Raw genomic sequence first — 14,239 nt, 5'->3', positions numbered from 1 at the left:
CCTTCCATGAGGATCACAGGGAGTTTGTCGGACGTAGGAAGTCTTTTGAGGCCGTTTTGGGCCGACTTACTTTCGTTGGAGGACTGTATTCAGAATACTTGACCTTTTGTTTTAGTTTGTACATAATTGCCCACGGGCACTACCTTTCCGTCACTGGAGGTCACTCGTGACGATGTTTTTAGTTGCAGCGAGGGCTGTGCTTGTATTGTATATTAATCGCTGTTAATCGCGATTGGGTTGAGTCTTTATTTCGACAAGTCTTTTTATTTAAACAAAACGAAAAGAAATACCTGCTTTTCGGCTTTATTTTATTTTGAGTTACTAAAGTGACGCCACCGAAATCGGGGTGTTACAAGTTCCTTGTCTTCAGTGACAAGAGCCACATTCATATTAGGCCCTTCAACAACAAAACTTTCATCATCAAGCCAAATGCCTGCCAAAGCAACAACTTCCTCAGCTTCTATCTTTGAGAGCACATTTGGGTTGGGATGTTTAGTAAGGACAGATGAAGTTCTGACTTTAACTCCCCTCAATCCATATGAAAAGTTTTTGTTCATTTATTTTGTCTTGACATGCGTGCTAACTCTCTCTGTAGTGGTACCAAAGGATAACATTTTCAACTAGAAATTACCAAGTCTCAAAAAGACTAAATCATGAGACAACATAAAGACATTAGAAAACTACAGTCCCTCAAAAACGATTCTTACAAGATTACAAGCTTTACAAACCAATGAGTGATTAAGTTGGTTGGCATTCTTGCCGGAGTAAGGGCCTTGAAGATCACCAGATTCCCAACTACTGATGAATCATCACCAACTAATGTTGGGTCCATAAGGAACAGATGTACGAACAGTAGGGGGCCTGATTTCATGTCCTCAACAATCAAATTTAAGAGTGCCTGAGTTATAGGGCCTTCTTTACCTAGAAGGAATGGCATATTGATATCAATCAGGTCATAAAAACGTAAATTAGGAAACTTCCAATTGGTTAATGGTTACTATATCATGTTTATAATGTCTCAAACAAACTATAAATAAAGATTTCCCATGTTAAAAGGCCTTATATACCTAAAAGAAATGCACAATGGAAGTAACCAACTAAAAAAACAAGCAAAATCAAAACTGTTGTTGTTTCAAATATGACATGACAAAATACCTCGACCAAAGAATAAACCGTGAGAATTCTTGTTAAGAGGTTTTATCCACAATGGGAAAAAGAATAAAATTGATTATTGATTACGAGATAAAGTCTTTTGTTTCGACAAAGCAAGGTAAATATGTTTAATGACGATTATGTAGCCTGATCAAACTGTCAACATTACCTAATATAGGGGGGCAAAAAAATTTGACAGGGTAGGAGTCAATTATATTCCCAATTAACCAATATAGAAAGCAGAATTCCATAAATAAATATTATCAGCAACAAACCAATGGTAAAACTATGAGTTTAACAGATGCCAACTTTAGAGGATCAAGGAATTCAGTTGTAGTTTTAAGAAACATAAAAACAAGTCACAAAAAGAATACATTCGTCCAAGTAAAACAAGTACTCACCATCTCCAATAACCTGCTCATCCCACTGCACTACAGGGAAAACACGAATTCCACTTCCAATAAGCATCATTTCATCTGCTTGCTACCCGTTACTCAACAGTCACTTTTTTCGTCCTTATCCCTTGAACCTTACCCTCCTTCAACAAACACTCAACAAGGGTTAAAATTCTCTTAGTTGTGCAACTACTTAGAACTTTGTCAAAGTAAGGCATTATGAGTTTCTTCTCTTTAGTGACAAAAGCCACATTCATATTAGGCCCTTCAGCAGCAAAATCTTCAACATCAAGCCGAATGCCCGCAAAAGCACCCACTTCCTCAACTTCCATTTTTGAGAGCACATTTGGATGAGGATGTTTAATAGGGAAATATGAAGTTATGACTTTAACTCCCCTAGATTTAAGGGGTTTCAGTGACAGGTCTTGTATTACAACTGCGTATAGACTCGACTAGTAGCAGCCAGAGGGAGATAACTGAAAATCACCAGGTCCTGTCGAGAGCCAATAACTCAGTGATCTATTTTTACATTGCGAAACACTTAAAGTTTGTATGGCTATTCTTTAAATGCTTTCACGGTCAAATGAAAGATCTATTCTAGACATGGATGCCGACCTTTAAAAGCCGCAAGTTGTTGATCTAGCTCGTATAGGTGTCAATAATGCACAAAATACAACATTTGCTAGCTTTGGAAAGTAGAAATTAAAAGTATAGGAATAGATAAGACTAGACACTATTTCAGGATATCGTAAACAATCATACTTCAAAACCATGTTATGAGATTGAAATGTTCAATTGCATATGCAAAGGTCATAAATCTCTACAATATTGGATTCAACTTTCTTTTTATTTTTTTAATTTTCCTTCATGTGTTTATAACCAATCCAAGGAACATCTGGCTATAAACTCATTTCATAAAAGTAACCAACATATAAAAGTAGAAGGTACTGTTTTAACATGGAAATATCACCCAAGAGATGTTTTTTATTTCAATTCAGATTGAAATGGTTGTTTTCATTATGAGGTGTAAATCACTAACCCATCCATTATTGCTGCAGTATAAAAAACACGTGGTCCTTGTGAACCATGTGGTCATCCATTGGAATAACCATATCAGCTGGATTAGTTGGTATCCCGCCAAATATACTAGAATACAGTGCATGATATTGTAGTTGCTTACCACTTTTATTTTCTTTGAAAGTTTTCAACCTTTCATAGGCATTATACATGCAAAAGTTGTCGGGAAAAACACATCATTAGTAACAATAGAGTTTCATATTTAAAATAACTAGTTTTCCTTTTTTGAACCTTCCTTAGTTTAGAAAGGAAAAGTTCAATGTTTGCATACATGGCTGATTGAAACAGCAAAAACACTGTTACCATACTAATATAGGTATGACAGATATAAATAATAAATACAGTGGATTTTAAACTATGATATTCGTTTAAGGAGTACAAAATAATAAACTATGCTATCATTTTTAAATTTGTGTTTGTTGAGCCAATACGATAAGATTGGTTTATCATATCCACCGTAGTAGTTTATATTTTATCAAGAGGGGGATTTGGGTTAGTAAACAGGATAAATAGATTCTTTTATCCTCTCACTATCACCATACTAATATAGGTATTACAGACATGAATAATTAATATAGTGGATTTTATACTATGATATTCGTTTAAGGAGGATACGACATAATAAACTATGCTATTCTTTTTAAATTTGTGTTTGTCGAGCCAATACGATAAGATTGGTTTATCATATCCACTGTAGTAGTTTATATTTTATCAAGAGGGGGATTTGGGTTAGTAAACAGGATAGATAGACTCGTTTAACCCTCTCACTGTCACCCTCCATAACAACCACCACTAACCAGCAACACCGTCACTCAAAGGTATTTTCACAAAATACGAATGGATTTTTTCAGAATTGATTTTAAGAATGTGTGATAAATGGTTTTTTTATTTAATTTAATTGTTCTATCTAACACAATATTGTAATCTAATTGGTTGAAACTGTACGATTAGTCTGGTAACTACTCCAGACCTATTGTACACAATATTGTACACAAATTGGTTGAAATTGTAAAATATTATAGTTTATGTATAGACTATTCTAAAAAGTTGATATTTTTTAAAGAATTGTTATAAATGATAGTATTTTTCGTGAAAAATGTAAGAAAAATGAGAGCCAAAACCATGTGAGATTGAAATGCTCAATTGCATGTGCAAAGGTCATAAATTTCTGCAAGATAGGATTCAACTTTCTTTTTCTTTTTTTTTTTAAATTTTCCTTCATGTGTTTATAACCAATCAAAGGCACATCTGGCTATAACTCATTACATAAAAGTAACCAACATATGAAAGTAGAAGATACTGTTTTAACATGGAAATATCACCCAAGAGATGTTTTTGATGTTAAATTCAGATTGAAAGAGTTGGTTTCATTATGAGGTGTAAATCACTAACCCATCCATTATTGTTGCAGTATTAAGGACATTGTGGTCCTTGTGAACCATGTGGTCATCCATTGGAATAACCATAGCAGCTGGATCAGTTGGTATCCCGCCAAATATACTAGAATACATGGCAAGATATTGTAGTTGCTTACCACTTTTCTTTTCTCTGAAACTTTTCAACCTGAAGTTATGACTTTAACTCCCCTCAATCCATATGAAAAGTTTCCGTTCACTTTTTGTCTTGACGTGCGTGCTACCTCTCTTTGCAGTGGTGCAAAAAGATAACATTTTCTACTAGAAATTACAAAGTCTCAAAAAGACTGGATCATGAGACAACAGAAAGATATTAGAAAACTACATTCCCTTGAAAAAGATTCTTACAAAATTACTAGCTTTACTAACCAATGAGCGATTAAGTTGGTTGACATTCTTGCAGGAGTAAGGGTCTTGATGATTAGAAGATTTACAACTACTGATGAATCATCTAATGTGGGGTCAACAAGGAACATATGTACGAACAGTTGAGGGCTGATGATAGGAATTTATATAGTGTTTTGCCCTTATTTTCTTATCATTTTCTTTGGTTGTATTATCTTTTTAGTTGATTAATTAGAGTATTTAGTTGCATTAAGTACTTTTACTATTTTAGAGTCATGATTTGCATTATAGTCACTTTTGAGTCTTTGATTGCATTTTAATTTATAATAAATTGAGTCTTTTTACATTGAAGTCCTTAGTCTAGTTGTTAGAGCATTTAGGGGCATTGTTGGAAGGAATCTTGTAACTTATAATCTGAACTTTCATGGAATTTTATGCATTAGTTAAGGAGGTTTTAAGTTACAAAGAATGGCTTGATGTGTGATCAAAGTGCAGCCCTTGAGTTAAGGTCCTTTAAAGATCTTCTCTTGTCCAAGGAATCAAATTTATGAAGAATAACCAAGGGTTGATGAAGCATAAATGCTCGGAGATTTCAGAATGAAGAATTGAAAGCCAAAAAAAGTTGTTGAAGGGGGGTTACAAATCCATCAATGAAGAAATGAGTTGAAAAAAATTGAAGATTCCCCCATCGAAGTGTGCACGCATGTACGTGCACTATGCGTGCAAGGTCAGGGGCGTGGAACTTTTGAAGAGAAGGCTCGTATGTGCATGCACTATGCATGCACGCCCATGCGTGTAGAGTCAGTGGCTTTGCATTACAGCCACGCTTGCACGCATGTGCGATTGTGCAAGCACATTGTGTGTGGGTGCTTGATTTTGCCTATAAATAGGACTTTGTGTTTTTTAGTTTATATCTTAGTTTTTCTGAAGTTTTAGCTTGTGTAAGGATTAAGGAGTTCTTCCAAGGTTCCTATTCACGTTAGAAACATGTTTACCTTAGCCATGCTTGGCTAAGTTTATTTTAGCATTTAGGATGTGGATCCTTTACTTGTTATTGTTTTAAATTTCTAAATCTTTATAGGGAATTAAGAATTTTCTTTCTATGAGCCTACCCTTCTGTTTTAATATGAACTTGAAATGCATGCAAGTTATCTTACCTTTCTTTGCACAAATGGAAGTTTGGTTTAGAAATGGGGAATTGGGGGTCCGTTTATTAGGGCATTTGCGCATTAGGAATAAAGACAACGACTAGTAGTTGATGGCATGAAACTAAAATGAACTTAATCTTCAATTTGACTGATCATAGGTGGCTAGGAATCGATTGAGATTTAACAAGTGAAGTCTTTTGAAAACTCTTTTTGACATGAGAAATCAGCACTTAGAGATATAGGCTAGATCAACAATAGAAATTGTCAAAACTTTATCTTTCTCCATATGCATTCAGATTCTTTAAAGCATCACTTGTTTGGTGAAAATAACCTAAATTCTAAGCTCTTAAACATTGTTTCTTCCTTTTTACTTCAGATTGCTAAGTTCTCTACCAACAAATCAGTTATAATTTATCTTTTTACTTTTACTTCTGATTTAAGCAATCATTGCTCTTATAAATCAACTCTTCCCCAATCTCTGTGGTTCGACAGACTTTTATATTACTCGGGCATTATGTACACTTGCAAAACGCATATCAGGGGCTTGATTTCATGTCCTCAACAACCAGATTTAAGAGAGCCTGAGTTATAGGGGTTTCTTTGCCTACAAGGAATGGCATAATGAGATCAATCAGGTCATAAAAACGTAAATAAGATAACGTTCAATCTGTTAATGATAACAATATCATGTTTATGATGTCTCAAACAAACTATAAATCAAGATAGCCCATGTTAAAAGGCCTTATATACCTACAAAAAATGCACAATGAAAGTAACCAACTAAAAAAAAAAGCAAAATCAAAACTGTTGATGATTCAAACATGACATGACAAAAAACCTCGACCAAACAATAAATCATGAGCATTCTTGATAAGAGGTTTTATCCACAAAGGGAAAAAGAACAAAATTGATATTTTTTTTGGAGATAAAGCATTTTATTTCGACAAAGTAAGGTAATAAGGACGATTATGTAGCCTGATCAAACTGTCAACATGACCTAAAATTAGAGGCCAAACAAATTTGACAGGATATGAATCAATTCTATTCCCAATTTACCAATATAGAAAGCATAATTCCATAATTAAATATTATGAGCAACAAAATCAAAGTTTTTAGTTGCAGTTTTAAGAAACATACAAACAAGTCACGAAAAGAATACATTCGTCCAAGTAAAAAAAGTACTCACAATCTCCAACAACCTGCTCATCTCACTGCACTACAGGGCAAACAAGAATTCCACTTCCAATAAGCATCATTTCATCTACTTGCTTCCCTTCCACAACAGTCACTTTTTTTGTCCTTATCCCTTGAACCTTACCTTCCCTCAACAAACACTCAGCAAATGTTAAAATTCTCTTAGGTGTGCAGCCACTTAGAATTTTGTCAAAGTGAGGCATTATGAGTTCCTTGTCTTCAGTGACAAAAGCCACATTCATATTAGACCCTTCAGCAACAAAACATTCATCATCAAGCCAAATGCCTGCAAAAGCAACAACTTCCTCAGCTTCCATCTTTGAGAGCACATTTGGATGAGGATGTTTAGTAGGGACATATGAAGTCTTTAACTCCCCTCAATCCATATGAGAAGTTTCCGTTCACTTTTTGTCTTGGCGTGCGTGCTCACTCTCTTTGCAGGGGTGCCAAAGGATAACATTTTCCACTAGAAATTATCAATTCTCAAAAAGACTGGATCATGAGACAACAAAAAGACATTAGGAAACTACATTCCATCAAAAAAGATTCTTACAGAATTACAAGATTTACAAACTCAATGAGCGATTAAGTTGGTTGGCATTCCTGCATGATTAAGGGTCATGAAGATCACAAGATTTACAACTACTTATGAATCATCACCATCTAATGTTGGGTCAGTAAGGAACTGATGTGCGAACAATAGAGGGTTGATGATAGGAATTTATATGCTGTTTTTGCCCTTATTTTCTTATCATTTTCTTAGGTTTTATTATCTTTTTAGTTGATTTATTAGAGTGTTTAGGTGCATTTCTTACTTTTACTACTTTAGAGTCATCATTTACATTATAGTCCATTTTGAGTCTTTTATTGCATTTTAATTTATAATAATTGAGTCATTTTACATTGAAGTCCTTGGTCTAGTTTTTAGAGCATTTAGGTGCATTGTTGGAAGGAATCTTGTAACTTTTAATATTATCTTTCATGGCATTTTGTGTATTATTTTAGGAGGATGCGTGTTCAAAGTGCATCCCTTGAGTTAAGGTCCTTTGAAGATGATTCTCTTGTCCAAGGAATCAAATTTATGAAGAATAACCAAGGGTTGATGAAGCATAAATGCTAGGAGGTTTCAGAATGAAGAAATTTAAGCCAAAAAAGTTGTTGAAGGGGGGTTACAAAGCCATCAATGAAGAAATGAGCTGAAGAAAATTGAAGATTCCCCCATCAAAGTGTGCATCCATGTGCGTGCACTATGCGTGCAAGGTCAGGGGTGTGACACTTTTGAAGAGAAGGCACGTATGTGCGTGCACTACAGGATAAACAAGTCACGAAAAGAATACATTCGTCCAAGTAAAAAAAAGTACTCACAATCTCCAACAACCTGTTAATCCCACTGCACAACAGGGAAAATAAGAATTTCACTTCCAATAAGCATCATTTCATCTGCTTACTTCCCTTCCTCAACTGTCATTTTTTCTTCCTCAACAAACACTCAACAAGGGTTAAAATTCTCTTAGTTGTGCAGCCACTTAGAATTTTGTCAAAGTGAGGCATTATGATTTCCTTCTCTTCAGTGACAAAAGCCACATTCATATTAAGCCCTTCAGCAACAAAACATTCATCATCAAGCCAAATGTCTGCAAAAGCAACAACTTCCCCAGCTTCAATCTTTGAGAGCACATTTGGATGGGGATGTTTAGTAGGGACAGATGAAGTTATGACTTTAACTCTCCTAAATTTAAGGGGTTCTAGTGACAGGTCTTGTATTACAACTGCATAAAGACTCGACTAGTAGTAGCCAAAGGGAGATAGCTGAAAATTACTAGGTCCTACCGAGAGCCAATATCTTAGTGATCTTTTTCTACAGTGGGAAACACTTATAGTTTGTATGAGTATTCTTTGTATGCTTTCACGGTCAAATGAAAGATCTATTCTAGACATGGATGCCGACCCTAAAAAGCGGTCAAGGTGTTGATCTAGCTCGTATATGTGTCTATAATGCACAAAATACAACATTTGCTAGCTTGAGAAAGTAGAAAACAAAAGTATAAGAATAGATAAGACTAGACACTATTTCAGGATATCGTAAACAGTCATACTTCAAAACCATGTTGTGAGATTGAAAATCTAAATTGCATATGCAAAAGTCATAAATCTCTGCAATATAGGATTCAATTTTCGTTTTTTTTTTTAATTTTCCTTCATGTGTTTATAACCAATCAAAGGCACATTTAGTTTCTGATGTTTATAACATATAAAAGTAGAAGGTACTGCTTTAATATGGAACTAGAAATGGTACCCGTGCGTTGCACGAGTTTATTGATAATATTTTTAAAATTATATATGATTATCATAATTTTAATAAATATAAATATTATGGGCCTCTGGCACTCCAAATTATAAAAAATATATACAAATATTAAAACATATTTAATTATAAAATATAATAAATTAAATAATAATGAATGTGAGACATTTGATTGAATAGAATTAGAGTTCTTTAGATCTAAATAACTACTATTACTCAAATTTAATAATTGATATTTTTAAAAAAACTTTATTGAAACGCAATAAAAATGAGAACAACCTTCTCACTTATATAATGACATTGGATCACAACAAACCGATATCTGCTGTTCCTTACCACACCCTTGATTTGACAAAAAATTGTTTACAATGTTTCCCTCACGCAATACATGCACCACACTAACACATTGAATTATAGGCATCAGATGATCTATATGATTAAATACATGTTCCAATTTCCATGACCTCCTATCTCATCTAGACACTCACCCAACCACTAAGGATGAATCACTTTCAATCACCACATTTAAAAAATTAAATTGCTAAATAAACAACAAAGCGTGTAACACTACTTGAACATTCGTCAAAAGCCCACAACATTCCAGGTCCATTTGCAAACTAACCTAACACCCCCTCCTTGATCCCTAAAAACCCACCAATACCACTCACCACTGAGTTTCCTTTCGACTCCTTATCCACATTAAACTTCAAAACAGTGGCTGACGGTCGCTCCTAATACATTATTTGTGACATCTTTTGTTTTTGTGGCCATTCAATACGCTCAAAGCCTCTAGCAAATTGTTCCAAATCATATGGACAATCATTCTACTTCCCTTTGACTCACCAAAACGTACAAACCAAGCAATAGTTTCATATATGTTCAACAAAAACAGCTTTGTTATTAAACATTGCATGCATTTCTCTCTAGTAATAGATATTAAATCATTAGCGCTTAAGTAGTCTTAATTCTTTTTCGTTTAAAAATATAGAAAATTATTATGTGAGTTAGAAATATATTAAATCAAGTAATAAGTTTTTAATATCATAAATAAATTATAATGACATATTTTTTTACACTTTATATCCACAATAAATTAATTTTAACTTTTAACATCATAATAAAAAATGTTTTTATTAGAGTAAAAAATTATTTGTTAAATTTAAATTAATTCAAATTTGGTCATAATTATTTTAATCTGTTATTCATTCTCAAGTCATTTCTACTTATATATAATAGATCAAAAATTATATTTAAAGAATTTTTTCAACGAATGCACACATATTATAGTTAATGGTAAATACTTATAGAGCGCCACTTTTTATTTAAAGACTACATTTTTTTAATTATTTTTTAATAAATATTAATTTATTATAATTAATTTTAACTCTCAATATTTTTTGTATATTCAAATATTACTTAGTTTTATTTTAACTTTCTCCCCTTCAATTTATGATTGATAATTAATATTCTAACTTTTTTAACTAATACTGAATAAACTATTTTTTTTATAAGTAACTTAAATTTATAATTAATACTTAATACAATTGATACGAACGTGAGTTTTTTATTATTTAATGTATTTTTTATTTTTACTATTTAATATATAGTACTCCCATATGATTTAGTGTAGTTTTTTTACAATTCATTATTTTTTTCCTGAAATAAATATATAGTTAATGAGTAATGTAAAAAAAATTCAAAATTTAGTTTATAATTTTATTTGTATTTAGCATGGGTAGCTAAATAGTCTCTAGTTAATTTCTTTCAGTTTTGAATCTTTATATTTAATGTATTTAATAAAAAAATTATTTCATATAATTTATAATTCAAAGGTTACATTATATTGGCATGTGTAAAGTAAAAAAAAAAACAAAAAGCTTGACATATTTCAAAAGTTACATTATATTGAAAGTTGAATAGAAATTTAATTTATTTAACTTCTTTATTTAATGCTTTTAATACATAAAGCTCAAGTGAGCTTTACATATATATATAGATTATCACCCAAGAGATGTTTCTGATGTTCATTTCATACAAAAAGAGTTGTTTTCATTATGAGGTGTAAATCACTAACACATCCATTATTGCTGCAGTATCAGAGACATTGTGGCCCCTGTGAACCATGTGGTCATCCATTGGAATAACCATATCAGCTGGATTAGTTGGTATCCCGCCAAATATACTAGAATACATGGCAAGATATTGTAGTTTCTTACCACTTTTCTTTTCTCTGAAAGTTTTCAACCTTTCATAGGCCTTATATATGAAAAATATGTGGGGGTAAAAGACATCATTAGTAATAACAGAGTTGCATATTTAAAATAACTAGTTTTCCTCTTTTGATCCTCCCTTAGTTTAAAAAGGAAAAAATACAATGGCAAACATGGTTTATTTAAACAGCAAAAACATTGATATGATACTAATTAGGTATGGCATACATGGATAATAAATATAATTGATTATAAAATTATAAGATATAACATGACAATAAATAAAATTAGCTAAAAAAAATTTCTTAAAAAAATTAAGTTAATATTTTAAGGGTCCGTTAAGGAGGATACGACATAATAAGTTATCCTATCCTTTTTAAATTTATGTTTGTTGAGCCAATACGATAAATTTGTTTATCATATCCAATGTAGCAGTTCAAACTTTATCAAGAGGGGGATTGAGGTTAGCAAACATGATAGATAGACTATTTTACCCTCTCATTGTCACCCTCCATAACCACCACCACTAACCAGTAACCCTGTCACTCCCCCAACCGCTGGCACCATCCACCACCATTTCCGCTTAGCAACTGTCGCCGCCACATGGTACCCTCCATTACTCCCACTCTCGTTTCCACTGCTTGGCACCCACCAACACAATTAGAGCACCAGCCACCATTATCACCACCAAACACCCTCCACCACTAGCACCCCCGCCGAACACACTTCACCACAACCACCACTGTTAGATAGCCTTTACCACTTGGAACCATCTAGTGTTGTTGCTGCCAACTAGATCATAGATAATGGTGGGTGAGGGTTAGTCAGCATAACATTTAGTTACTAACAGTTAGTTACCGAGTTGGTTAAATCCTAGAGAGAGTGAGGAGAGACTATAAATAAGAGCGAGAGGGAAATCACGGAGATTTGGGGAGAGTGCTAGTCTCTGAATACCTGTAACCAATATTGAAGTTTCTTGCTTATCTGGAGTAATATCAATTTTCCTTTTCATTCACTGCTGGTATCAATGAATCGAAGGAAAGACTGATTTTAATTATTGAATCTGAAATAATAGTTTTATGTATTTACCAAATAGAAATTGTACAATATTTATATATAAAGGAGAGGAAACATTTCCTAAATTAAATCATAATTAATCCCTTGATTCTATAGATGATGATATTCTAAATAAGGAAAACCAACTAACTGGGAGTTGGGTTTGGAGCCACCCCTATGGGGCTCCCCGCCCCACTTAAAGTGGGGAAATTACTGGAAAGCCCCCCTTTAATAGAATACGGAAGACACATTTCCGTATTGAATACGGAAGTCTCATATCCGTATTCTATTAGTATGTAAACCGGCAAGGGTTTATTCAAACCCATTTCAAACACATTTCCGTATTTTTCCCCTTGCTCTTCTCACCTCTTCAACCTTCGATCTCCGTCGCTCCCGTTGCTTGAACCGTGTACTTGAAAGGTTCCATCATCTCCATCAAAGCTCTTCATCAACCCCATTCTCCCCATTCTCAGAATTGAAACCTAGAGGTAAGTATTTTTGGATTTTCCTCATTTAACTTGAAATTATGTGAATCATTCAACCCTAGGGTAGTCGATTGATGCTTGTGTAGAGGTTTTGTTGGCTGAAATGTCTTGAATGTGGTTTGGGTTTAGGGCCGATTCATCATTGTCGTTAATGGCGTTTCTGGGTAAATACGGATCACCGGTTTCCGTATTGAATATGGAAAACGGTCTTCCATATTTAGTATGGAACCTGGTTTTCCGTATTCAATACGGAAAACCGTTTTCCGTATTCATCTCAGAACCAAACCCAACCCTTATAATTGATTCTGGGTTCAGAATCAATTATAGAAGGTTTCCAAAGCATTTGTGAGTAGTTTCTAGATGCCATAATTGATTATTAGGAAAATAAAAGTTGATCCAAGCATGCATAATCCACAGAAGATCCGATTATCATCTATGTACTTAAAAAATTATAGGAATTTTCCATTTGCTTGCATCATGTTTCTGTCTATGGCTGAAATGGTATATATAGTGAATGTTTGCTCTGAATATATAGTGAGAATGAAGAACAGAAAGAGGTCTCATGCTTCTAGTGAGGATGTCGGGGCTACTGAGGATAGACACCGGCGGTTACATGCTTCTAGCCGGCGCGGCGATCATGCTGCAACCTCTCAGGCGGTGGAGGCTTCAGCTCCAGTTGTTTCTCCGCCATCTCCCATGATTGAGTTGCCTCTGGTTGATTATCCGCCGTCTCCCACGGTTGAGATACCTACAATTGATTCTCCGCCGTCTCCCACGGTTGAGTTACCTCGCGAGGAGTCATCAGGCGGGGAGTCCTCAGGCGAGGAGTCCTCAGGCGAGGAGTCTTCCAGCGAGGAGACATCCGGCGAGGCCTCATCCGGCGAGGAGTCATCTGACGAGGATAGTATTCCTCCGCCTGATGTTGATGCTGATGTCCTGCCGCCAGAGCAGGGGGCACAGGGTGGCGAGGATGACCTGATCCAGAGGTTGCCGCCGTTTCCGAGGGGGCCTGTTGAGCTGTCGCTCCTCACCCATTATGCTGATCACAAGGCTCCCTGGGCGTGGCATGCACTCCTACGCACAGACGAGCGGTATGTGGACCGTCGACAGTTGAAGGTGGCCACAGCTGGGGGGAAGGTTTGGAACCTTGCTTGTGATGGTGATTCAGACAGTCACAGGCGGGTTCGAGAGTTGATTGAGCAGACGGGTCTTCATCAGCTACCCTATTGCAGCTACCCGGTGACAGATGCAGGCCTTATTTTGGCCCTTGTGGAGCGATGGCATGAGGAAACTAGTAGCTTCCACATGCCGTTCGGGGAGATGACTATCACCCTGGACGACGTGTCTGCTCTTCTCCATCTCCCCATGGGGTCGAGGTTCTATACGCCTGGGAGGGGGGAGAGGGACGAGTGTGCAGCCCTCTGTGCTCAGTTGATGGGAGGATCTGTTGGTATTTA

At 35.0% G+C, this 14,239-nt stretch overlaps 2 pseudogenes; both read right to left on the bottom strand.

Moving 5' to 3' along the window:
- Positions 1–809: 809 nt before the first annotated feature.
- Positions 810–4,153, bottom strand: LOC130740703 (D-amino-acid transaminase, chloroplastic-like; annotated as a pseudogene).
- Positions 4,154–6,068: 1,915 nt separating this feature from the next.
- Positions 6,069–11,242, bottom strand: LOC130740698 (D-amino-acid transaminase, chloroplastic-like; annotated as a pseudogene).
- Positions 11,243–14,239: the final 2,997 nt, after the last annotated feature.

Source organism: Lotus japonicus, chromosome 1, assembly GCF_012489685.1.
Source record: "Lotus japonicus ecotype B-129 chromosome 1, LjGifu_v1.2".
NCBI classification, from domain to species: Eukaryota; Viridiplantae; Streptophyta; class Magnoliopsida; order Fabales; family Fabaceae; genus Lotus; species Lotus japonicus.
The sequence above is the reverse complement of the archived record's forward strand: the minus strand, read 5'-3'. Positions and strand labels throughout refer to the sequence as shown.